This window comes from Leucopleurus acutus (assembly GCF_964270905.1).
Source record: "Leucopleurus acutus genome assembly, chromosome: 3".
NCBI classification, from domain to species: Eukaryota; Metazoa; Chordata; class Mammalia; order Artiodactyla; family Delphinidae; genus Leucopleurus; species Leucopleurus acutus.
Genome location: NC_139145.1, coordinates 147,367,507 through 147,390,941, shown reverse-complemented (window position 1 = coordinate 147,390,941; position 23,435 = coordinate 147,367,507). Strand labels below are relative to the sequence as shown.

General features: G+C 43.4%; 1 protein-coding gene across 4 annotated transcripts in view; it reads right to left on the bottom strand.

Annotated features, from left to right (window-relative positions):
• The window catches only part of PRLR (prolactin receptor), a 171,307-nt gene that overhangs the window by 130,969 nt on the left and 16,903 nt on the right, over positions 1–23,435 (bottom strand). For 3 of the 4 annotated variants that reach the window (XM_082836096.1, XM_082836095.1, XM_082836097.1), the window contains exon 1: positions 4,897–5,027. The exons of the other annotated variant lie outside the window; for it this stretch is intronic. The gene's annotated coding sequence lies outside the window, so the exon portion shown is untranslated. Of the gene's footprint in view, positions 1–4,896; positions 5,028–23,435 lie in introns of those variants that run through there. 4 annotated transcript variants of the gene reach the window in all.

The window sequence follows — 23,435 nt, the reverse complement described above, 5'->3', positions numbered from 1 at the left end:
TAAGCTTCATTTCAAAGGAAGAGCATTCGACTGTTTAAGACCAAGACAGAATTATTTTTAAATACTGTAATTAAGAAGGCAGATTCTGAAACAAGCTGCCCACCACTTCTTAGCTGTATTGCACTGGGTAAACACTTACTCTCTCTGTGCCTCAGTTTCCACATGTAACATAGGATCATTAGACTTCCCACCTGTGTTGGTTTGCCAGGGCTGCCACACCAAAGTACCACAAACTGAGTGGTTTACACAACAGAAATTTATTTATAGCCTCCCAGTTCTGGAGGCTAGCTTTTACCAGGAGGAAATATTTGCAAGATGCTGATTTTACACGACTGTAAAACAAAGCATTATAGTCACTGACAGCAACAAAACATTGCAATTAACGAGTGAGCTATTTTCTCGAAAACCTGTTTCGCCAGCTTGCTTTCCCCTGACAGGAAGCCTGAGGTAGACAGGTGTGGACATAGAGACTTCCGAAGAACATCGTTTCCAGATGATGTTATTGCAACAGCCTGCTACGTGTTCTCCGTGCCTCTGGTCTCGTTCCTTCCAAACTGATCTCCACATTTCAGCCAGGACTTTCCTTCTGTAAATGGGAATCCGATTGCACGTCTCTCCCATCCACAGTCCTGTAATTTTCCGTAGCCTCAGCATCCTTGCTGGCCTCAAACTCCATCCTTAGCTGCCTCTGCCTTCCGGCCTCAGGTCTCACCCATCTCAGGGTTCCGTCCACTTTACACCCTAGTTTCCCCATTACCACCTGCTCTCTCGGTGCCTCTGCTCTTGCACTGGGCCCCTTCTGTCAGGAATATGCTATCCGGTGTCCTACTCCTCCCAACTTTACCTTCAAGACTCAGTTCAGGCATTAAGTCCTTGCAAATTCTTCCCAGATCAACCCAGCTGGGTCCCAGACCTTCTCCTGCACACCCACTGCTCTTGGGTCTCTCAGGACCACCAACTTCTTCACCCTTGTTATCGCCATTTCTGGTCCATGTGCCAGGGTCACCCATAAGCTTCTTGGGGACAAGGACTGGCTTTCATTTATACTTCCTGTTATATAACTGGTGCTCAATCAACATTTGTTGAGAGAATGAATAATTTGTTGAGAAATGAATAAATGAATGAGACACAATTTAATATTATAAATCATAAGGGCATGGCTCTGTACTCTGTCATGAGTGTCTATCCCCTTATGTTCCCAGACATTCAGGGGCCCTTGTGAAGGAGCTCTGGCCATTCTCAGCTCTGTGCCCTCCTCTCTCCCAACTCCCAGTTTCCCAGGGAGCCTGGACCCCTTGCCGAGGCTTTACCTTTGTTATGGGTAGATATTTAAATGTGCTCCAATATGGATGGCTGAGAAATACAGGGTGGCTGGGAAGAAAGGGCATAGGCTAAGATAGAAGGAGGTTAAGTCTAAAGAGTGTTCTGGGGCTTCCCTGGTGGTGCAGTGGTTGAGAGTCCGCCTGCTGATGCAGAGGACACGGGTTCATGCCCCGGTCTGGGAAGATCCCACGTGCTGCGGAGTGGCTGGGCCCGTGAGCCATGGCCGCTGAGCCTGCGCGTCCGGAGCCTGTGCTCCGCAATGGGAGAGGTCACAACAGTGAGAGGCCCGCGTACCGCAAAATAAATAAATAAATAAATAAAGAGTGTTCTGGAAAGCTGGGGAGAAAAACTGTGAGTGGGAGGAGGAGAGAGAGGAAGGCTTTGTGTTCTGAGTCCTAGTTCCAGGACAGAGCAGGACCGAGCCTAGCACTGACTCTTCATTTTCTCTCCATTATTACCAAATGTCGGACTTTGCCCTGAATTTCCACAAGCAGTCCCCCTGATGAAGGCAAACTCATGTAAGCAAGAAATAAAATAAAATAAAAGTTCTGTGCTGGTAAGCACCCAATAGCAGATGCCCTGAGCAAACAGATTGTAGTGAGACGCAGGAACTATCTTTCTCGTAGAAATGTTTGGATACAGAGAACTTAGTGGTCATTCGCTGGAGGCCCATATGTCCAAGAAATGCCCCAGAGACCGGCCAGGCTCAGCAGATGGGGCCTGATGCTGGTGTGTTAGGAGAGGCCAGCTGTCCCAACGCTGAGTGAAGCTAGGCTCTCTCCTGCTTTCTGTGTTTCTGGCTGCCTGGAGGTGTTGGGGCCACTTCTGCTGCCCCATGGCCGAAAGAGCCCCAACGCTGAGGCCTTGAGAACACACAGAAGCAACACTGGGCCATCCTCACCATGGGGTGTGTCCCCCTTCTTCGGGGATTGCCAGTTAGGGGGCTTCAAGGTGGGAAGGCAGCTACTCCTTGCACCTCGACCCTCTGCATCTGATTAACTATTCACCATCACCCTCAACTCCCCCAGTGGAGATGGGGAGCCACATGTGTGTCTCTGGATGAGGCGCCCTGTTCAAAACAGGCTTCAGGCCGAGCAGCCCACGTTCTTTCCCTCAGATAAGAAATTCTCGGGAATTCCCTGGCGGTCCAGTGGTTGTGACTGCACGCTTCCACTGCAGGGGGCACGGGTTTGACCCCTGGTCAGGGAACTAAGATCCCACATGCCGTGAGGCGTGGCCAAAAAAAATAAATAAATAAAGTAAACTGATGTTTTCTCAAATATTAAAAAAAAAAAATTCTCAAGCGCTCTCCACCCTGGTGCTGACTCTGTAAGTCATGTGGACACAAACATGGGTAGGGTATGGACAGATCCCAAGCAAAATACCCTCATCATCTTATCAGGCTCATTCACCCCTTTCATCACAGGAAGAGAAAGTGCTATGGGTACCAAGGAATGCCAGGATCACACCCTGGGAGAGGACCTGATTTTAAGCAGTGACCTTGTGCAAGACAAAGGTCTGGTTGGTAAACTCTTTTGCCCAGGGAGCATTACCCAAGTGGTGAATTCTGGCTGGTGAATGGCTATTGATCCTGCAGTGTCTGAGCTGATCTTCCAGCTCCGCTGGAGGGCTATCCCCTTTCACCCAGACTGTTAGCTGCACTCCCTTGGCTGGGCTCCCACAGCTCCCATGCGTGGGCTGCTGCTACGTGGCACAGGCCTTCTCTCCTCCCAAATGGGAACATCTGGAGGGCATGGCTCGTCTTCCTCTCACAGCTGTTTCTTAGCACCTGAATCACCCATTTGGTCCTCCTGTCTCCAGAGCAGTTGTTTGGGCTAATTCTGCTGCCTTGTGATTGGGTTGAAAAGTGAGTGCTTGGAGAGCTGGATTCCGGTCCTTTGGTGACATGCCTTTTTACCTGGGATGTTAGGTTAGCTTGAATCTCCCTTGGTTTTCCTGGCTCCCCACAGCTTGCCTCTGCTTCTGTCCACAGAACATCTCACAAGGCAGAGGCAGATGGCGGCAAGAGAGATGCATGCTTGCTTGAGGAGGGGAATGTCCCAGGCAAGCTTTGCCCCACCACAGAAAAGGGCTCAGCGGAGCAAGCAATGAAGACCTGCCTGAGGTGACCGGCCAACCTCAGGATCTTCAGATCTTCTGGCGTCTGGGCAAACTTGCTCTTTAGGAAAGGTCCTGGAAAGTTTAATGGGTTCAACAGATATTTATTGGATGCCTGCCTCACACTGGGCTCTCGGGATGAGACAGACATGGTTCCTGCCCTCATGAAGTTTCTGTCTATAAGAGCAGGAAAGGCCTGGTGGAGGGTCAGTGTGTAGCAAGCTTCTCCCATCAAGCACTAGGTCTCAAGAACCTGCCTTAGGCCGGTTCAGGCCTCTGCGCTCATGTTTAATTTCCCACTTCTCCAAAGCTTCCTCCTTCTTCCTTCTGTCATGTCCTGTGGACCTTGCTGCCTTCTCTGCCTCCACCCTTTCCATTGTTTCTGCTTTTTTATCTTACTGAAAAGTCTGCCCAAATGGATAAAATCCTGTTGCACGTCCATACAATGAGAGATTACTTAGTGCTAAAAAGAAATGAGATATCAAGCTGTGAAAATACACGCAGGAACTTTAAAAAGCATATTGCTAAGGATTCCAACTATATGAGGAAATTCTCTGTGGAAAAGGCAAGACTATAGAGACAGTAAAAAAGGTCACTGGTTGCCAGGGGTTTGGGAGAAAGGAGAAAGGGATGAATGGGTGAAGCATAGGGGATTTTTAAGGCAGTGAAACTATTCTTTACGACACTGTAATTGTGGATACACGACCTTATGCATTTGTCAAAACCATGCACCTGCACAACACAAAGAATGAACCCTAATGTAAACTATGGACTTTAGTTAATACTCATGTATCCATGCTGGTAATTGTAATAACTGTACCACACTAATGCAAGATGGTAATAATAGAGGAATCTGTGCATAGGGGAGAGGTGGGAAACGGGAATTCACTGTATTTTCTGTGCAATTTTTCTGTAAACCTAAGATTGCTCTAAAAGAATGAAGTCTGTTAAAAACAAACAAACAGGAAACAAAAACCTCAGCCCAAATCACCAAATTTCTCTTGATCCTCTGGTGTGGGCTCCACTGGGTCTTCACAGTTCACTGCCTGGCCTCTCTCTGCCTCCAGTGAGATCCGGAGATGTTCCGGACTTCCCATCAGTGCCATGTATCCTTGTCTCCGCCATCTTTTGCTCTCCCTTCCCACAGCCTCGGGACTGATATGTCATGTGACCAAGCCGCTCTGTCCTCGTGCTGCCCTTTTGATCTTTGCTCCCATGCCAGGCCCACGCTCTCTCCCTGGAACACCCGGGGTCTAGAAGGGCCTTCATGTTGGTTTTTATGTTCACATGCCAGCTCCTCGCTCGTCTCTTCTTGAAACAAGAACCTTCCCCTAAGATCTCTGTGCAGCCATTGATACCCTAATCATACTCCGTGCCTTCTGCCCATTTCCAATCCCAGAAGAGAAAAATCGAAAGGAAAGACTCAAACCTGACAAAGAGCTGAAAGTCTCTCACCGGTGGCCTTCCTGCCGTCTGTCACCCCACTCCCACTCCCGGCTGGAGCCTGCCGCATCTTTGTTATGTGTCTTCCAGGACAGTGACCTGAGATGACATTCTCCCCTACATTTCCTCTCCTGACAAGGAGAGCATTGGGACTCTAACCAGTCATCTTTTTACAACCTGGGAAAAGGCACAACCCATTGTTAATAATTTATTTGCATATTAAAGTACGGAGGGTTGTTAATCATTGTTCAGTTATGGGGACAGGGCAGGCCAGACAATCTCTGGCTAAAAACATGAGGGTACACTTTGTCTCTGCAGGTTTCAAGGGTCAGAGCTTGGGGTCAGGGGAAGGCTTGCTCATGTGTGTCTATTGGGTTTGGCTGGGGGTGAGGGAGAGGACCTTAGTCTTTTAACATGTTCTAAGTGAAAAGTCAAAGTTGATTTTGAAGGAAAATACTAATCCTCAAATTTCCAGAAAAGGCAGTCCATTAACTCCTGTGAAACAAAGGCACTGGAAAAGACCAAGAGAATGGCTTGTTCTGAAACCACATTCAACGGTCCCATACTGAGCCCACACTCCACGGAAGGCCACGCTGTGGAGTTTGAGCTCAATCCTGCAGGCGGCGAGGTGCCTATACGCTTCCTGGGAGGTGACAAGAGTGTGGCAGGATAAAAGGACGGGAAGTGAAGAGAGGAAATTCAAAGGAGAAAAAACAAAGGGAATGAAGGAATAGTCCTACTTTCTTAAAGGTTCTCATTCACATGCTATCTGCCTACTCAGAAACTGGACACACATAGACAAAGGGGACTCATACACGAGAAGCACATTTGGGGATGTCTAAGGCCAACTGAGACCCTTGAAGGAATTCTCCAAAGGCTGGTTTCCCTGGGGATGACCACCTCCTCACACCCTCATTCCTCATACCTTATCTTTTCCCCCTACCAGGAGAAGCCAGCAAGGGGAGCAGTTCCCCCACAGTGCGGGCTAGCCGAGGCCAAGGGACACCTGCCCTGAGCATAGAAGCCTCACTGGCCAGGAGGGTCTTGCTCTAGACTCTTAACTCCCCAGGCTTTGCAGAGACAGAGAGTAGTGCCATGCACTTTGTAGCTCTAGAACCTGGTACATAGTAGTTACTCAATAAATGCTTAGGGAAGAAATGGCCATATGACACTTAAGCCACTGCTTTAGGATAATCTCCTTCGAACTGCCCAGGCCAACTGTTCTCTTTTTGGATGTCGCAGCACTGAGGATTGTAATGCTCCTATGAGGCTGGGCATGGAAGGGACGATATGAAAGGCCTAGATTTCTCTTCCATCTCCTCCACCAGCATGAGAGGATGCTCGGGGCACAGTAAACTGTCACACTGCTGGGAGAATAGCTCCAAGTTTTCTGAAGGAGACACAGCAGGGTTGTGTGATAGTTTTAGTAATTCCCTGGATCCCTGGGAGAAACACAGCAAAGAAAAGTAACCAGATTTTGCTCATCAGAGTAGAAATCCCCAATGTGTTCTGACTGTTCGTGCCTCTGGCGGCCAAAGGAAGCCATCACAATGGCATTTGAAAGAAGAGAAGTCCTCTGTTCCTTGGAGGAAGTTGCAAATGACTGCCCTACTTGGAAGTTCTTACAAAATCATCCTCTGAAATGTGAAACTGTTTGGGGTTGGCCTGTTGTGCCTGAAGGTGGAGTCTTGAGTGGGAGAGAGGAATACTCTCTGCCAGGGGCTTAGAAGGAAAGGCAATATAGGGCAGGGGGAAGGCTGGGACCCCAGAGAGCAAAGCGGAACGGAGCCATAGCTGGTGAGGCTCAACTCCTTGAGCATGTGGTTTCTGCTGAGACGACGCTCCGTCTCCCAGCCTTGCCACAAGCACTGCTGTGCAGGAGGGAGACGTGGACCACCTGCCTGGGAGCCTGGGCAGTGGCCCACAGACCCCGGCAGGACTCTCCAGCGTGTGTGCAAACTGACTAACTGAAGGCCTGTTAAGACCTCCCCCAGGGAATGGGTCTCAGAGGCCGGGTGTGTAAGTTCCTGGGAACCACGTTCCTCTGACCTCAACATTTTTTTTCATTCAAGATCGATTAATTTGTCAAGAACTTCAGCCATGATGGGAAATAAAATGTCACAAGTGGGAAAGGAAGGAGTGAGGCCGCTTCTACCCATGCGCTTTGCTACAGGGTAGCAAATCGTTGGAGGGATTCACAGGCTCATTAGGAGTGTCTGAAGCTACAATCAGTTTTTGGTTTTCTTTTTGCTTGCTTTGAACTTAATCAGCCACAGGGCCAACTCCTCCCCTTCTGGCTGCTTCCCCAGGTCAAACTAACTGCCGGGCTTCCCCTTGGGAGGGTTCCCTTGCGGCTCAGATCTGGGAGCGACCGACTCAGGTCAATGATTAGGGTGAACAATTAAGACTCTGCCCAATGCCACCCTTGCTGAATTGGCATAGGTGCCACCCCTCAGCAGCTCAGCTTCTTCTGTCACTCGGGACTACAGCTGCTCGGCCCCTCAACACGCCCTTCAGTCTTTGAGGCTGGAGAGACGAACCTACAGGGCATAAGTCTGGGAGGAGGCTCACAGTAAATCCGCCAATTCACCTGGCACCATCCCTGAGAGCGCTCCTGGGCCCGCGGTGGAGACTCGCCCGCTTTGGAAAGCTTCTGTCGCCAGTGATCGCGGCTCAGAGCACGCGGCCTTAGCTAATCTGTGGACAGGAGCAAAGCTCCCCGAAGGCAAGGTTCATTCAGGGTTCCCACTCCACTTGGGTTTGCCATCTCGCGTCTGCATCTGGCCCTGAGGATGCTCCTCGGGCAGGCAAGGGCACGAGGACTGAGGCCGGTGAGCTAAAGGAGTACCGCCTGTCCTGGCGAGAGGGAAAACCAGCCTCTGATGCCTGCCCTGACGATGGCGGAGCAGCGCAGGGGTGTTGCACTGGAGATGCTGATGGGACCGTCGCTCTAGCCAGCCCTTCAATTCCTTTACAACACCCTCACCCTCCCTTCGGATCCACCAGTGACAGGGCAGCATTCTAGGTAGCCCAGCTCTACTTCAGGAATTTGCCAAGGATGGTGAAAAATTTTACACTCCTGCTGTGGACATGTCAGGGACCCTCTGAGAGCAGGAAGGTTGAGAAAACCTTGTCCCAGAGAAGGATTCCCTTCTCTCGCTCAAAAGGTGCTGGCCCCAGGCCCTATCAGAGTACGGCTTAGCGAAGTTGTCTTACACCTGCCAAAGTAACAAACAGAGCAGTATTATATCGTGCCTTTGACTCTCTGGAGTATTCCTCCAGGTCCCAGGAGGCTGCAAAGCTGGTAACCTTCAATAGGCTTCCTTGGCATTGCACAAAAGGGGTGTTTCTGTGGGATGCTTACAGAAATCTCTTTTTATTTCATGAAACAGACACTGGCATTTTCAACTTCTTCTCTTTGCCTCTCTCCTCTCTCAAAGATAAGAGCCTGAATTCCTGACTCTGATCTCCTTGCCTCTGCTCTTCAGTCAACTGGCCTTTTAATCTTATTTAATTTTATTCTTTGTTATTTGTGGTTATGCAGGAGACACTGGTTCTCTAAACAGGAAAATACTTCGGCTGCTGAAAAAAATATTCTTTTGGTTTCTTGCTTCGTATTACTAAATTCCACCACGCGGTCTTTTTCCTCTCTTTCCTCTCTGTCCCTTCTTTGCCACTGAAAATTAGGTAATGCCTACCTGGTTTGGGTTATAAAATCGGCCACTTGGACTGTGTCTACAGCAGCTCTGACTGTGGTGTCCTCAGTGAACTGCAGACACTCTACAGGTGACTTGTTAGTCCGACGATCTGCTTGTGCTGAGAAGCCGGAAACCTTCCGGGCAGCCAGCTGATCTGTCCCCCTTGAAATCTTTGCTCCTAAATCACAATCACCACCACAATAACAGCAGCAAAGTTCAAACGAACGGAATATGTGTTGTTTGCCCGTGCCTTGGGTTGTCCCCTCCAGGCTGGGTTCTGGCTTTTCCATAGAGCTGGCCGCAGAGAAAGCAGCGTCCCTTGGCAGGAAGCTCCAGCTTTGGAATAGAGGTTCTTTTTCTCAGAAGCAGGAAAAGTAAGAGAAAGTGCACAGAAATGTAGTCCTAAGCCCACCCCCCAAATTCACCAAAAGTTTCATACAGTTCCCAAGTCAACAGGGCTCGCTCTTTTTTTTTTTTTTTTTTTTTTTGTGGTACGCAGGCCTCTCATTTGTGGCCTCTCCAGTTGCGGAGCACAGGCTCCGGACGCGCAGGCTCAGCGGCCATGGCTCACGGGCCCAGCCGCTCCGCGGCACGTAGGATCTTCCCGAACCAGGGCACGAACCCGCATCCCCTGCATAGGCAGGCGGACTCTCAACCACTGCGCCACCAGGGAAGCCCAACAGGGCTCCTTCTTCAGTGTAAAGAAATTTCTACAGGAGAAAAAGATCAGCCAAGTGACAGAATTCGAGGCAAACCCTCTACCTTTTCTCCCCCTAAGCCAGGCTGTGCACTTTGTGGACATTTTCAATTTAAGATATCCCAGATATGAAAGTGGTTATGATTGTGAGATAGACAACATACCCGGTTGAAAAATGTCATTTCCTCTTTAAGGAAGAGCTGTGATCTATTTCGTTGTACCAAATGGCTAGGAAGAATAATAATTCCCACTAATCTTCTGTGATTAGGGTTATAATAGAAAGGTTTCCAAGGTGTCATTTTTATAGCTATAAATTTACCCTAAAGGGGATGGAATTTCAGGAAAAAAGAAAGTATTCTAAAAACTTTTTTTCAGAAATTGAAAGTAGAAAATAATCCAACTCATTTAAAATATGTTCTTCCCCTTTACATTTTACCTTTATAGTTCTCTAAATAAAATCTGGTTATTTACATGAGCAATGCATGTAACCTATCTTGCTATTCTAAAATGAGGTGATTGTAAACCTGTAAATGAGACTGAAAATTAAGATTTTGTGTATTTCAATTCCCACTACATTTTGCAGCTGTCTTACTCCCCAAAATTCCAAATTTGTACTCCAAGGCATCAAAATTTCCCAAAATATATCTATCATCATAACTAAATAGAAACCCAGGACTGAATGAATATAAGAAAAGCAAAGGCTTTGATAAACTGTCCAAAAAAAAAAAAAAAAAAAAAAAAAAAAAAAAAGCAGGGGTAGGGGTTGGTCATAGCCCAAAGTGTGGGTGTGAGTTTTAGAAAATGCAGCTCTCTTTCTGGCCAGGATGGTCCTTCAAGCCCTGAGCAAGAAAGGAATGGTAGGGCTGGATGAGGAAAGGGTGGCACTTGGAAAATGGCTGGTTGTTTAGGTGACATGGAATGGATGACGTAGGAAGAAGACCAGTGCGAAACTGACTAGCTCTGAGGTTCTGGGCAATTCCTGCAGTCTTCTCCTCTATAAAAGGGGAGTAAGAATACTTCAGGTGGCTATGGTGAGGTTTAGAAATAATATACTTAGTGCACGTGTCCCACTGGAGGCACTCGGTAAATGGCAGCTCTCCTGAGAGTCAATGACCCTGAACACAAGAACAAATCAATTCTGTCTTGGCCACAAGCTACCAGGGCCTTCCCTCTGTTTACTCTAGGGCAGAAGAGGTTGTTAGTCATTCTCAGAATATAAAAACCCTCAGGGCAGTGATTCTATCCACCTGGTTTGTTGACAGACAATTGCTTTGCCCAGCAGCCAAAGCGAGGGTGCTCAAAAATATACTCTGTAAATTTCACTCAGTGAGTTTCTATACTATAAGGAAAGGGAGATACTCTCATGGACACGTTCTGTAAGAACAAAGCTTTTTTTAAAAAAACCAAACTGATCTGGCAGCTGTTGAGAGAATATGGGACTGAGGGAAGAGCCCAGGTTTTCTGGGCATTGCAATGAGCTGTCAGGATATTAGGGCTGTAGTCCCAATTCTAACACGAAGAATGATGCCTCATCTTCATACCATTCTCTTCAGTTTAGAGAGCCCCTAGGTATGTCTGGCCCGATGGATCCTCCTGTGTGAGATATCAGGCCAAATAATACTGATAGGGATAGATTAGGATAATTAAATAGTCAGTTTTTAGAAATCCCAGTAGGGGACTAAGGACAGAAAGGGAATTTCAACAGAGTTTGGGAGGTTGTAAGCTAATGACTACTCAAAAGAAGAATCCAGTAACCTAGCAACAATCTATACTACCTTGAAGGAAGACCAGGCGTAACCAAGAGCCAGACACACTCAAGCCACAAACCCTGATAATTAAAACACAAGACAATAGATATGGGGCCTGAGTCTTGTTACGTGAAATCAGAGAGTTAACAGTCCTTGAAGAGTAGCATTTCTGCATGTGGCCAAGAGAAATATGGGTGAAAGGGGAAAGAAATTAGGTGAAAGGGGACATTATATCGAAACCTGAGATAAATTACCATATTTTAGTATATGTTACCACACTTTTGCTAATATACGTATGATTTAAATAGCACCATGACAGTCCCGGTTAAACCCTATAGGGCCACAGGAGAGACTAATGATGTAAGCCTTGAGATCTGCTGAAGAATGAGTAAGAAGGTGGTCTTCTCTCCTCCTCACTTTTTCTTTGATTATAAAAATGTAGCCCTCCTCATTCTCAGGGCTGCTGTGCTCCTTTGCCAGCCCGCTTGTATCTCTCACACACGTCCTGTGTTAATAAACTCATTCTTTGCCTGCGGCTTTGCCTCACGCTGAATTCTTTCTGTAATGAGACAAAAGAACCCTAGCTTCAGTAGCAGGTGAGCGGTTTTAATCAAAAGACAGTGGGTTCGAGTCCCCTCCTAGTCAGGGATCATGGATTCAAGTCCCAATCTGAGTTTTGGCTGGGTTCGAGTCCCATCCGAGAAGGAGTGAGGTTTCAGCAGCAGCCCCATTTTATAATAAGAAGCCAAGAGTCCAAAGGGTTAACAGGTTTTCCCAGGATCATACTGATGAATAGAAGCAGAGCTAGAACTCAAACGCAGATCTTTTATTCTTCATAAGACCCTGCCTCTTCTCCCAGATTTTAGCTATAGGGTACTAGCACATACCATGGCTCAGTGCCTAGGTCTGGAGATAGATTCAGTCTCTACCAATCTGTATCTTCAAGCAAGTCATTTATGCTCTCTGAAACCCAGTTTCTTCTTTAAATGGGGATAATAATGACAGCCCTCAAAAATTACAAAGAGTAGAAGCAATAATGCGTATGAAGTAATTAGTACAGTATCTAGTACATAGCAAATGCTAAAAAAATCAGTTATTAATTTTACTGTTATCCTTGTTCCAGGCTTTGATTCCCATCCTGAAACTAGGAAGGCAGCCATGGAGCAGAAGACAGAGCACAGGACATGGCATCTGTCGGAAGACCAGAGTCTGAGCCCTGGCCTGGCTGCTTCTCAGCCATGTGGTCATGGACGTGCCATGTCACTGTGGTGACTTAGTCTCTTCATCTCTGAAAAATGAGGCTATTAATATATACCTACTGGAGGACATCCCTGTTGGTGCAGTGGTTAAGAATCTGCCTGCCAATGTGGGGGTCATGGGTTCGATCCCTGGTTTGGGGGGATCCCACATGCCACAGAGCAACTAAGCCCGTGCGCCACAACTACTGAGCCTGTGCTCCAGAGCCTGAGAGCTGCAACTACTGAATCCCGCGTGCCTAGAGCCCGTGCTCTGCAACAAGAGAAGCTACCGCAATGAGAAGCCCGTGCACCACAACGAAGAGTTGCCCCCGCTTGCTACACCTAGAGAAAGCCCGCGTGCAGCAACGAAGACCCAGTGCAGCCAAAAATAAATAAATTAAATAAATAAATTAAATATATATATATATACCTCCTGGAGTCACTGTGAGAATGGAATGAAAAATACAATCCCTTGAAATACTCTGCAAAGGAAAGGTAGTGTGCAGCAGTGAACAGAAATCCAGCTACTGCAAACTTTCTCTACTTCTCTACGTTTTAATAATGAAGTATGTTGCCAAAGAACCTTCTATCTCACAAGAGTAGCTGAAAACTTGGATCCTTCTTTTGTGACTCAAGGAAGCTGCATAAAACAAAGATATGAGTTTAATCACTCACTCTGCTGGTGCCATCTTTTTTTTTTTTTTTTTTTTTTTTTTTGCGGTACGCGGGCCTCTCACCGTTGTGGACTCTCCCGTTGTGGAGCACAGGCTCAGCGGCCATGGCTCACGGGCCCAGCCGCTCCGCGGCATGTGGGATCTTCCCAGACCGGGGCTCGAACCCACGTCCCCTGCATCGGCAGGCAGACTCTCAACACACTGCACCACCAGGGAAGCCCTGCTGGTGCCATCCTGAGGAACTACAAGGAGAGTGGCATAAGCATAGCAAGCACTGCTTTGGAGCAAAAAAGGGTGGAAGCTTCAGCAGAGTTGGCACAGGCTCATTTTGGGGGGGTCATCTCAGCAGTGAAAGAGAAGGGCAGCTAGCACTGATGTGTGCTTGCCTAAGTTAATAGCTGGAGAACGACTAATGAGTACTACAGCTGAATCTTTGTGGCAAGAGATAAGACCCATGCTGCCTTGAACACAGACAGGCACTAGGGAGTGAGCTCACTTGATTTAGTGTCTACCAAGATGCCTGGGAACTCCGGCGGTTCTAAGAAGACACTCAGTTCTTAGGGAAACCATTGACTTGGGAGAACATGGCCCATTCTCTTGCAAAACCATGACCCCCAACATATGTAGTTGATCTTTGAGTGAGATTTCTTGTACAAGTAAAGCCAAAGCAAAAAGAAGTTGACTCTTCATTTGAACTCATCTCCAAGTAGAAGACTTCACATCTTTTTTTTCAGGCTCTCCAGCAGGACCTAGCCGAACCATCATCACTACCTCTCAACACTGCAAAAAGAAAACAAACCAACTCTCTTTTCCACCTAGCAGTTACCTCTGCTTTATACAGCCTCCCTAAGGCAACAAGTGCTGGATCCAGTTTGGCAAATGCTTCTGAGAAATATATCCTCCGACCCAGGTGAGAGCTGATATATGGAGCGAAGTCCACCTTTCACGTTTATCTTGTTACTTCTGTCATGTAGCAACACATTGTCTGAAATTTGTCTTGCTATTGGGACACTTTGACTTGTAGCTGCTTCATCAAATGTAAATCGTGTGTCTCCTTTGGACTGTGAACAACAAATTCTAGGGTAACAAAACAAAAGATAAAATCTCCCCATAGAAAGTAATCCAAATGCCTCATGGCCCCTCCCCATAAGGAGTTTTTATTATAATTAAAACCAAACAAAGTGTCCACATGTAAACTAAAGGACTATTCAGAGGGCCATTGCCAATAAGCATTGGAGACAGAAGGACATGGAAAGATGCTGGGCCCGATGTTTCGTCTATAATATAATCATAGAAATACTTCTTCATGTTCTACCTTGTAAATATGATCAGAGGATTAATGAAATACTGTTAAAGGTACGTGACATATACACACACAGACGTATAAATCTATATATCTATATCTAACTCAAAGTACATGAAAATTTTGGAGGTATAAAGATGGACATGAAGGTGACAACTACTTCCAAAAAGTGGACTGAATATCTTTTTCCATATGGGATGGGTGAGCATGATAAAACAGAATACTAAGGTCTTGGTGCAAGCCAGTACTTGTAAATTATTTCATACTTTCGAGCTAGAGAAACCTTCTGAGACCGTTCTCGTCCAGCCTCAGACATCAGGCTCTTACTCTGCCTTAGCACCAACCTCCAATAGTTATTCAGTCTCTGCTCAAACACTTCAGGGGAAAGGGAGATGAGTACTTTCACTTAGCAGCTGCAGTTATCACAATCCTAGTTAATTTGAAAGCTTTTCTTTCGATTGCTAGATAGGTCCTGCTGTAACAATTCCCATTGTTCTGGATCTGGCCTTTAAAGGCTCCCTCCTCCCGCACAATAAATCTTAGATGTTGAACTTCCAGCAAATCCTGATTCTTAGTAAGGTATTGAAAAGCTGGGGATACTCAAAACACAGTAGGTGATTTGTAAAATTCACAAAATTTGAGTGATGTTGTAAGAGTATACTTAACATCTGGGCTTCCAAGAAAAATGATATCCTACTCTTCTGGTAAGGGCAAAGTAAGAAGACAGCCCTAAGGCCTGTTTGGATGTTATTAATATCAACGCATAAAGAGAAACACTTGCAGGACCTGTCTGTCTGGTTCTGACTTCAGCTTACACTCCAATGTCCTTTTTATTCACTCTATGAATATTTAAACAAAACCAAACAACCAGTATTTATTAAGCACATAATATTCTCTCTTAGATTTTTAGCTTTTACCTTTCAGTGTCTTGGGTAGTAAATGCAATTGCAGTATTTGTAACATCTCAGAGGTCTCATCAAATCTGTTAATATTCCTTTGAGATCTTTCTAGTACTTCTCCGTGCTTAACAGGAAACCAGTTTCAGATATCTGGTTTCATATAGCCATGAAAGGGTAAGAAAAAGATATCTGGAGACATGACTAGGGATTATCCTTCATTCCTTGACCCTGAGACCTGTATTATCATAAGCATTAATCCAGCGGTCCCCAACCTTTTGGGCACCAGGGACCGGTTCCGTAGAAGACAATTTTTCCACGGATGGGATGGGGGTGTGGGGGAGGGTTCAGGCAGTAATGCAAGCAATGGGGAGCGATGGGGAGCAGCAGATGAAGCTTCGCTCACTCGCCCGCCACTCACCTCCTGCTCTGTGGCCCAGTTCCTAACAGGCCACGGGCTGGTACCAGGGGTTGGGGACCCCTGCATTAATCCTTTCAGTTTCAAAATTGACCAGTTATCAAAACTATCCTGGAAGGCAGCCTTTACTTGTCAAAACTAGCACCAGTAGAACACAGACAAATGCATAAATTTTGCTAGATCAAAGGAAGATAAAGTGGTGTTAAAACTACAGACTCTGCAGTCAAATTGCCTGGGATCACCTAACTACTTGTGTGACATTGGACACATTACTTAACTTCTTTATGCTTTAGTTTCCTCATCTGTAAAATGGAGATAATAATAAGAGAACTCACCTATTGCTTCTAACAGGTAATTTATATATTTCCATTGGGTGATTTTAGTCAAATCCAGGGTGGTGGTCCCTAGCTCTTGGAGGGATGAGTGTAATCTAGCAGAGAAAACCAAGCCTCTGAATCAAGAGACCTGACTTCAAGTCTTCTACTAACTGTGACTCCCCCAAATCACAGATCAAACCACTTAGCACAGTACTCAAAGCTCTTTACCATCTGACCCCAGCCTACTTTCTTAGCCACACTTGCTGTCACTTCCTATTTCTTCTCTGTATGTTCTGCCCATCAGACTACTTGCAGTTGCCCAAAATATTAGGGACATGTGAATCACTGTAAGTCTGTGTGTGTTATTTCCTCGATAGAATCTCCTCCTTACTCTCTTCCTGCTTCTTCAATAAGTGCCCTCGCTTCTACCCGTGACTGTATTACTGCTCTCTCCTCCACTAGACTGTGTGCTTCTGGAAGGTAGACAATGGTCACCTTTTCATCTTGGTGCCTAGCATAGCATCCAACATGGTGGGCAGGCAAGAGCTGCTTGCACATGATTGAAAGAATAAATGAATATGTTTTACGAAAGTCTCTTAAGAACGGTGATCATAATAGGGCTCCTTTCTCCGTTAGAAAAATACATGAGGGCATCACTTTGAATATAAACTAATAATACAAGATATACTATCAATGAAACCTTGACTAAAGACATGAGTGCAATATAGCCTTAGGCCACTCCTACACTCCTTTGAAAGCCTGAAAAAAACATTCAAGTGGCAATTATTTTATGTGTCCCTGGAAATGTCAGTGGAAATTCCTCTGTTAACAGAGCATCTGTCTTCTGACAATATGGGGGATGGTGCATAATGACCCCATTCGTGGCTTTGCTCTTAAACACATTATAAATCCCTGATGACCTCTCACTGTCAGCTGTGTCCTGGATAGACCCCACCCCAAAGGGCAGTGGGGACAGGAGAGGATCTGAGTCAACCACATCTTTCATCTGGCCCTGGAAGGAGCACCAGTTACGAGGCCACCTTGTTGACATGTTGCCTCATATGCTCCCTGGTTTGAGAACAATCCTTTTAGAAAGACTGAGCTGTCCTTTTCAACAGGCAATAGAAAACTCAAAGTAGATTCTTGTGCTATAGAGGTTGGGCTTTTGGCAAAATATGGTTTAAAAAAATCTTTAGGTACCATCAAATATCTGGTTATGCCAGAGGTGACAGTGGTGACAGAAGATGCCTTGCTCAGCAGGACGTTTTCCTGAGGATGTAACTAGCAAGACCCACTAAGTAGAAGAAAAGAGGTGAGAGACCAACATTTCTTGAGCTCCTACCATGGCAAAGTGTCATTAGGTTGTGTCTGAAATCATCACAAGAAGGCAGATAGCATCCTATGGTGCCAAAACTTTGGATCATTCTGCCCATTTGTGGTCTGAAGTATTGTCCACCACTCATGGTGCAGAGGGAAGCAGATACCTACTAAATGATGGTCCAGTGGCTGGAGGGGTTAATGTAGATCTGATGGGGGCTTTGTGCTAGTCTAACACAGCTTTGCTAATAAGTGTCAAACATCTGTGTCAAGACAGCAATAATTTATATGGAGTATTAGTGGGACTAACTTCTTGAATATGGTTTCCTAATAACAAGGATCCTCTTTTCATCTAGTGGGAAAACATGGGAAATTTGAGCCTTTACCAAGAGCTCGGAATTGCTGTACTAAATATTTGGGGCAGGTAGTTAATCTTTCTCTCCTTGAACCTTTCTCTTTGTTTGGTATCCTTGGTGTCGTAAGCCAATATTGAGAAAGTTGAGATTGATTTTTCTGAGGGTCATTAAGAGAACAACACAGCTCTTATTTTTATTGGTTGTGATAAGAAAAATCATCAAGATGAGGACATGCGTGTTTCTTAGAAACACTGTTTTATGGGACAATGTTTTCATGGTACTTTAGGGAATATATATTTCAAAGGCTAATTGTGTGAAACTTTTCTCTCAAAAGAAGATTGGAAATTAACATTGTTGTCTTACTTCTGGATTAGAAAAGTATCCTGGGCTGAGAGTATATAATACATACTCATAAGCAATGATGAAATGCTTAGTTACATTTTGAATCTTATGACTAGGGTAGATCTATTTCCTGAGGGAGCAGGTTTTGGGATTTTTCATTGTACACAGCAGAGGGTACCTAGAAAATGCCCATAGAGCTGTGCTGAGATTTAGTCTTAAGTTTCTGAGCCTTTTGGTGTCATTCTTCAAAGACTCTCACCTCTTCAATCTTAGCATCCCCAAGAAGCAATGCAATATAATTCCAGAGTCAAAAGCTTTCCTGGTAGACATAAAGGACATAATTCTAAGAGATTAAAAAATACATTTGTATGAGAGTCAAAAGATTTTTAAACAATATAGGAGACTCTTCCCAATTCCAAAGACTGGACTCACCATTTCCATACAGGACAGTGGTAGAGGTCAAAGGGAGAATTTGAATTAACCAGCGTAGAAGATTGTGTCTTACACATCTCTATATGGCTAATTTCTAGAATGTGCCTGATACATCACAGGACCTCAGTGAAGATTAGTTGACTTGAATTCAAGTGTCACTCAGAGATGATAATGCCACATCTTTCCAGACATACACCTAATCACCTTTTTAAGAAAGTAACAAAAATATGATTAACTACCTTCCTCTCACCCCTTTTCCCAGGACATTTGGTCATCTGTAAAAGGGTTTTCTTGGTGAGACAGCACTTGAAAATGCTAAAGAATTCTAGAGGGTTCATTATGTATTTGCCGTTATTTATGTGTAAAATAGAGAAACATGTTAGTTGTTCATACAAACTTGGATTTGATTAAACTGAAGGTATAGTCAAGATTTGTGGGGGAAATATATAGAATGATAAAATCTTAAAACTGGAAAGAATTTAAAAAGACACTTACTGGATTTCTGGAGAGATGTCCCTATTTTTGATTACTTGTAAAGACATGGGGTGGAGGAGGGGAGAGAAGGAAAACTAAAAAGTACCCAAAACCAAGACCTACAGTCAGTCTATAGTCAGAAACTTGAAATGTTAAGATGAACATAACCCATGGCACTGAATTGAGAATCATCATTATTAAGCAACATGTGATTTGCTGCTAGAAATAAAGCCAAACTGTTGGCTTCAAAGAAGGTAGGGAGTGTGTTCGTCCCTTTCCTGAAAACTGTACAGCTATCCCTCTGCTAAATGGGGCCATCTTCAACCCAGCTGGGTGCCCCTTCCATATCTGTATAAAAATCTCAATCCCCAGAAGTCAATGAAGTTGGATGTTACAAGACTGAGTAGTGGCACAATGAATCCTGGAACACACATTCAATAAGAAAAGGCTACAGGGGAGAAAGGAAGAGCCCATGGAAGAAGGGCTTTCTAAAGATGATGAATTTTTGTGTTCTCTATTTTGAGTGCAGGAGAATAGACAGTGGGGGAAGAGAAGGTCCTAAATCAATACACAGAGCTCTATCAGTGGCATTCTTGTCAGGAGCTGATCTTGAACTAGGACATGTCATTCTGCCCTCCAGCTGTGGACCAGAAAACTTACAGCCCAGTACACATTGAGCAGGTCCAGGAACACACTGCCCATGCTATGTGTTCACAAATATTGGGTCTAAGGAGATTTATTTTCATTCCTGGATGAATAAACATGAAAAATAAGTAGCATAGCTAGTGGAAAAAGTGCATAACAAGGGAACTGAAACATCACCTCAAAGACAATTTTAGAAAACTGTTTCTCACCCTCAACGGATGTAGAAAAAGGACACTGTGGAAAAGGACAGGCAGCCATTCCGAGATAAAGGGATGAAAGAAGAAAAGGTGCTGGGTGAGATAAGGAGGGATTGTAGGGAAGCAAAAAAGGAATAGCATTAATATGTCCACTGAAGGCAGTAAGAGGTAAAGCTGACACTATTAAGAAACAGAATCAGACACTCCCTAAAATATAGAAGCTGTACACATTGTACTCCCTAAAAGGAATAAACATAGTAAGAGATGGTAGATACATAAAATGGGGAACAGAATCAAATCAGTGTTAATTTGTACTCATGAAAAAGAGAAGAGTTATCACCATGAGATACCACTACATACCCAATAGGACAACTAAAAAGAGAGTAACAACACCGTATGGTAGTGGGGCTATAGGACAGCTGAAACTCACATGGCTGGTAGGGGTGTTTTACACAACCACTTTGGAAAACTGTTGGTAGCTTCTTACCAGTTAAACCTATTCCCACCCTTTGACCTCAAAATTCTACCCCAGGTAATTAGTTATACAAAAGAAGTGAAAAATATGTCCACAACAGCCCTTACAAGAATATTAATAGCTCCAAACTGGAAATAGCCCAGGTGTCCACAAATAGCAACATCAATAAACAAACTGCAGTGTATTCATATAATAGAATTCTACTCAGCAATGAGTGAAATGAATTACTGATATAAGCAATAACATGCACAAATCTCAAAAAACATTAGAAAAAAGTGAAAGAAGTCTCATACACAATATTGTAAGATTCCATTTATATGATATGCAGAACAGGCAAAACTAATCTAAGGTGATGGAAATCAGATCAGTGGTTACTTCTGGTCATTCGATTGCCTCGGAAAGAACATGAGGGAATTTTCTGGAATGATGGAAATGTTCTGTATCTTGATAGAGACGTGGGTTACTCAGATATTTGCATTTGGTAAAACTGCTAAAACTATACACTTTAGAATCTTTGTATTTTATCAGATGTAAATTACATCTCTAAAAAAGCATTCAAATTTTAAAAAATATATTTTAAAGAAGAAAATATTCCTTTCCATTATAGGTTATTACAAAATATTGAATATATTTCCCTGTGCTATACAGTAAGCCATTGTTATTTATCTATTTTACATTTACTAGTGTGTATCTGTTAATCCCGAACTCCTAATTTATTCCTATCCCCCGTTCCTCTTTGGTAACCATAAATTTGTTTTCTATGTCTGAGTCTGTTTTGTAAATAAGTTCATTTGTATCCTTTTTAAGACACAACATTGTAATTCAACTATACCTCAATTAAAAAAAAGAGAAAGAGAATAAAGAAAATATAACCAAAGAAATATTCAAAATTATAAAAATTTTTAAAAAAACCTTCCCAGTGCTAATGCAAGATCTGACTCTGGAAATTGAATTGATTCGGCAAGTACTATGCAAAATCAGTAAAAAGAGCTCACACCTAGATACATTATGATAACATATTTGAATTAGAATGTAAAACCCATAAAATCCAGGAAGAAAAGCTGATGACTAAGAGACAAAAATGTGGATGAGCTCAGATTTTTCTACCACATGACTAAATACGAAAGGCAAGAAAGATGGTGAGATAAGAATTCTATACCCAGACAAATCATTCTGCTGAAATCTGACAGAAATTTGTTCATGCTAAGCAAGGGATTAAAAAATATATATATGACCTACTTGCCCTACTTACAATAATTCTTGAAGACATCTTTTAGCTGCCTGAGAGATGAATTAAAATAAGAAGTCAAAAGTAAGTAACTTGTGTTGTAAAATGACAATAGCTATGGACACAGAAATCAGATAACCATAGAACTGTCCAGGAATATAATGTAAATGATTACCTGCTGAGCAGGTAAAATAATTCATGAAACAGAAGTCATGTAATATAAAATACTGACAGTAACGTGAACGAAAATGTTAAATTTTTCTTATAAATACTGAGAGAAGGGTTGGAAGGAAGTAAAAATGGATTAAACGTCTCATCTGTGAGGGGTTAATTCAATCACACCATTTCATTCTGAACTTGATTAGAAAATGGATGTTCCTGTCTTTGACCTTGGTAAGCATAAAGTATAGGTAGAAACATTTTGAAAAATCTTAAGTGCAATCATTTGTAGAAATAAAAAAAGAATGACAGTCCTCTAAGTTATTGGAAAAAAATAATAGCAAAACCAAACCATGGTCCACATGGCAAAAAGATAGATAAGGATGCACAAAATATTGAAAAAAGTAAGATCAAATTAATATAATTTTGACTGTCATAACTGATGTAAATTTCCAAATGAGAGAAGAATACTTCTGAGGTCAAATGAATTTTAGAAATGCTCAAACTCAGTAGAATGTTTCTTTACTGCAGATCTCAGACTCTCAACACATTAATATAAATAATGAACCCCTGAGGGACAGGATTTCATTTGGAGCATTTCCCAAGTTTATTTTATTAGTTCTCACAGAATGTACTTTGAACTGTGTTAAACAAAGAGGCATTCTCCTTAAAATTGGTATTAAGAAGCTCACTGTTATCATTATTATTTACTAGAAATTATAATCAATATTGTAAGACATCAAATAGAAATTAGATGCAACTATTAGAAGGAGAAAAATTATCACTATTTACAGACACCATGATTACAAACCCTTATAATCAACTAAAAACTCATAATTAATTACAATGAGTTAAATAGGTAGAAAGAAAATATACACACATTAGTATTTTTCCTATATTTCAGTAATATCGAGAGAAGATATGGAAAAAAGATCCATTCATAATGAAAAACTAAAATTATAAAATGCATAAGAATAACCCTAACCCTCCTAAATGTGAGGGCCTATATGAAAAAATTTGTAAGGTTTTGACAAGAAATATAAAAGATAATTCAAATAAGTTCAATGCTTCCTGATGGGCTGACTCAATACTAAAGAGAATGCCATTCCTTCCACAACTGAACTATGAGTTTATCACATTCCCAATTAAATTACCAATGGGAAATTTTATGTGTGTGTGCGCATACGAGTGTGTGTGTATATGTAAACACACACATACACACATATACAGATATGTATTTACCCACATATATGTTATATATATGCATATACTCTTCAAACTTTTCAAAATCATTTTTGAATTTATCTAAGAGAACACACTGGCAAGAGTAGATTTTGAAAGTAAAAAGTGATCAGAGGGTACATGCCCTACCGGTTTAAATGTTTCATAAAACTCAAAACCAGTAGATACAGTGATGCTGTATCTTGGGTCAGTGATGCTGGCCCAAGAATGGACATCACAATAAACCTAAATAAATCATTTTGCTTTAGACAGTATGATGTGCATAAGAACGTAATATATACAGCTGAAGCACTGCTTTTCAAATGAAAAGGCATGAGTTACGCAGCACATTCCCTGCCCATCATCATTACCTCTCTCCTGGACCATGGCAGCAGCTTCCCCAAGGGTCCTCTGCTCATACTGTTGACCGCTGCTCCCCTCACCCCATGGCACATGCACACACACACACACACACCCGTGCTCTAAGCACAGAGCGCATTTAGCATTTAGGTGACTGAACCTTCACACATACTGCTTTCTCTGCCCCAGTTCACATTGTCATTGTCACTTCATTCTCAGCTAGGAAGCTGCTTTCTTCCAGAAGCCTTCCCTTACCCCCAAACTCCAGATTAAGTGTCTCAAACACTCTGTACTTCCCTTGCATAGCTTACATTATATATATATATATATATATATATATATAAGCTATATTATTT